This window comes from Diospyros lotus, chromosome 14 (assembly GCF_014633365.1).
Source record: "Diospyros lotus cultivar Yz01 chromosome 14, ASM1463336v1, whole genome shotgun sequence".
NCBI classification, from domain to species: Eukaryota; Viridiplantae; Streptophyta; class Magnoliopsida; order Ericales; family Ebenaceae; genus Diospyros; species Diospyros lotus.
Window position 1 is genome coordinate 20,760,974 of NC_068351.1, and position 4,445 is coordinate 20,765,418.

The following is a 4,445-nucleotide window of genomic DNA, read 5'->3' on the forward strand; positions in this document are numbered from 1 at the left end:
TCAAAAAGATATTTTCTAATTCATAGTACAAAGTTAAAAAATTAAAAAATAAGAATTTATTTTTTTAATGAAACCTTCAATTATTCAATAAAAAATAGAGTTAGAAAACAAAGAATGCTTTATACAACCGAATAGGCCTTTACCTTTTTATTTATATATTTGGGTGGTAATAATAATTTATGTTAAAAGTGGTATTAATATATCAAAATAATGAAAAAGATGAAAATACGGTTATTGTTCTTCTTTTGGTGCTCTTCCACCGAAATGATTTTCTCTTTAAAAGTAGGGTATTTTTTTTTTTTCAAATATTTGGGCGTGTTAACATCTTTTTTAGGTGCTAATATCAATATTTAGGCCTTTACCTTTTTGTTCGCCTTTTTTTATTTTTTTAGTATTTTAATAATATAGAAATTATTATTTAATTTATGTTAATTGTATTTTAAGTATTGTTTGACGATTTGAGAAAAGTAATAAACTAGTTAAATAATATACGTCTAAACATATAGACCAAAAGGCCTACTATTAATTGTAAATAAATTGAAAACTTGTAAATATATTAAAAATATATTCTCATAGTATAATTGCATTATTTATTTTTTGAAACGTAGAACATCTAAATTTAGCCAAACAATACTTATATACAGTAGCGGAGTCACGTTTTGGCTAGTTGGGGCCTTGGCCCCAACTGACTTTTTTATTTTTTTGATTTTTTATATATATTACTATAAATAATTATAATTTTTATAATTTGCCCAGAGCTAAAATTATAATTTGGCCCGAACTAAAATTCTTTCTTGGCTCCGCCATTGCTTATATACACCTTACATTCCATGTGCTCCATGATTGGTATGGATTTAAAGTTGGGCTTGAATGGAAGCTCGATTCAGATCTAAAATAGAAGACTATTTGGGATACTTGGAGCCCAAAACTTAAATAAAGATGAGCCTCAAATTTTAGACCAAGTGAAAGGTATGGTGTATGTGAACTAAGATTAAAGAGATTTTAGCCCATGCCCCCCCCCCCCCCCCCCCCCCAATTTTTTTAGAAAATAGATTTTTTAGACTAATAAAATAATGATTTTTTTCCAACCCCAACCCCAAATTTGTTACCCCCTCTCTTGTAAACTCTTTTCTTTTAAACAACCTAACATTTGGACTTATTTTTTAGAAGGCCTAAAAAAGCCAAGTTCATATACAATAGCAAGCCACTAGGGCTTGGAAATTTTTTTTTGAAACCCCCCTAACTAAAAAATCTTAACTCCGCCCCTAGGGGGAGAGAGAGAATGCAAGGGTTAATTATATGAAAGAATAGGCTAGTTAAAGTCGAAACCTACATACCAAGAATTCATTGTAGCCATTGGAGTTGGGGACAAGGGTTTTCCCAGAGCAAGACCCCCTCGTCAAAAGCAAGCTGTCGATCATATCTTTCAAGCACTCTCAAACCCCTGATGCCTAAACATTCTCAAACCCTAATCCTAATTGCAACTCAACTCAACACGCACATGCCTTTTACAATAATGCATTCTCAAATATTCCACAATCCTTTTAGCAATATTTTCAAAGATTTTCATAATCTTAAAAAATATTCTGAAAGATTTTTAATATTTCCAACTCTATAAAAGACATGTGCGTGTTGGGTTGAGTTGCAATTAGGATTAGGTTTTGAGAATGTTTAGGCATTAGGGTTTGAGAATGCTTGAAAGATACAATCGATGACTTGTCTCGCTCTGGCAAAACTCCTCGTCGAAAGAAAGTCATCGATCGTATCTTTCAAGCATTCTCAAACCCTAATGCCTAAGCATTCTCAAACCCTAATCCTAATTGCAACATAACCCAACGCACATGCCTTTTATAATAAAGCATTCTCAAATATTCCACAATCATTTCAGCAATATTTTCAAAGATTTTCATAATCTTAAAAAATATTCTAAAAGATTTTTAATATTTCCAACTCTATAAAAGGCATGTCCGTGTTGGGTTTAGTTGCAATTAAGATTAGGGTTTGAGAATGTTTAGGCATTAGGGTTTGAGAATGCTTGAAAGATACCATCGACGACTTGTCTCGCTCCGACAAAATGCCTCATCGGAAGCAAGCCGTTGATCGTATCTTTCAAGCATTCTCAAACCCTAATCCTAATTGCAGTTCAACCCAACATGCACACGCCTTTTATAATAAAGCATTCTCAAATATTCCACAATCCTTTAGAAATCTTGAAAATCTTTCAGAATATTTTTTAGGATTCTAAAAATCTTCGAGAATATTAGAAATCTTGAAAATCTTTTAGAATGTTTTTTAAGATTCTGAAAATCTTCGAGAATATTGTCGAAAGGATTGTGGAATATTTGAGAATGTTTTATTATAAAAAGCATGTGCGTGTTGGGTTGAGTTGCAATTAGGATTAGGGTTTGAGAATACTTGAAAGATACGATAGACAGCTTGCTTCTGATGAAGGGGTCTCGCTCTGACAAAACCCTTGTCGCCAACTCGAATGGCTCCGACGAATTCTTGGTATGTAGGTTCCGACTCTAGTTAGCCTATTCTTTCATACAAATAACCCTTGTAAGTAAGCACAAGTTATCTCACTTGTCTACTACTTTGTGTATAGGGCAACAACTAAACAAAATCCTTCGCAAGGAGCTTAAAACTCAATTTGATTCAATTTTATTTATTTATATTTAATTAAATAAAGAATTTTAAGTTTGATTTTTAAGTTAGTTTAGTAAATGAGTCCAACTTGAGTTAGTTAAATATTTATTTAAATACACTAATTAATTTTATATACTATATAAAAGTCAAACATAATTTTAAAATGAAGCTTATAATGATCTTTAAATTCAAAATTTACAAAAAGATTCATAAAACTTTCGTTTAAAACTTGTTTAATACAAATGAATTGAGCTTGTGCTTGACAATTTTCTAACTAAACAAACTCGAGCCTCATTTTTTAATTCGACTGAAGCTTAAATTTGAGATCAACTTTAATAAAATTCTAAATAAATCAACTTGAACTTTCTATGGACTCAACTTGAATTACCTCATTTACAACCTTGTGATATGTAAACATCACAAATGACAAATAAGCTTTTTAATTACATTAATGACCCATCTTCCTTACCCATTGCAACAGAGACCCATCTTCCTTTCCTCGTTGCAATATATATATATATATATGTATATATATACATACATATACATTGCATCAGAGACCCATCTTCCTCTGCTGCAATGTATATACATATATATATTTTTGCGTGTAATCTGCATCCATCTCCTTCCACCCCCACCCGATGTAGCGCCTTTTCCACTCTTACAAGAAGGCCACCGCCCCACCTCCGCCTCCCGTCGCCAACCAGCCCCTCAAAGCCAAGGGAAAGACCAAGTTTTGGTCTATCTTCTCTCCAAGACACACTTTGACGCTCGCCTGGAAAACAAATTCTCTACCTCTTCATGGGAATTCATTTTCTAGCAAAAGTGAGAAAAGAGGGTTACGTAACCCTAAGTGAGAAAATTATTTCTATGGAAAATTTGGCCAATCAAACACTCCAAAAGTTGAAATTTAGGTAGAAAATGACTATTTTTCATAGAAAAAATGGCCAATCAAACAGACCCTAATAGTATTAATTTATTGCATTACTACTCATAAAAGATGAGTGAGATAGTAATAATAATGTTGTTTCTTTGTTATTTAAAATTATGATTTCGAGTCGTGAATGTTGTTGTTTTCTAATATAAGAATGAATCTCCCTCTCAACTTTACTAATCTTATCGTTATCACATTTTAATGGTAAGATTTTCATGGTGTGGGATTTAATGACATACATTAGTTTTTGTAATAATATTACATTACATTTATCTTCTTCTACTGATCAACTATTGGTCGTGACCTGAGCTCAAGCTATCAAATGAAAATAAACCATTATCTAACACTTGTTAGAGACCCCATCGATGATTATCCTTTTGCTTGGATTTGAGTTTTCAAGTTTAAATTGTAATTCTATTTTTGATCTTTTGTTCTATTTTTAAATTTTGAAAATAAAATTTAAAAATCAATATTTATTTTTCAAAAGAATTTGAAAATTTTTCAAAAACTTTTGGTGTGTTGAGTTTTAATTTTGTTTTTGTTGCTTTTGACCCAAAAGGGAAAAATCAAACAAAAATTTTGAGTCAACAGTGATCTGCATGACGGGAATGAAATGTACAAGCACTCCGACGCTAAAATAAATAATAATTTAAAATGGTAGAGTTTTTGTTAAGTTGAAAAAAACATATATTGATTGGTGGCCGATTAGTTTATATAAAAAGGTAGGGGATAGCCCCCTTATATGTCACCGACTATTGTAGGTGGATTAGGAGTTGAAGATCTCGAGACAATTAAGGTCTGTTGTGGACGTAGAGATCTTGTTATGGCATCGATGGGATAGGGGGATGCTACAGAACTGACGTTG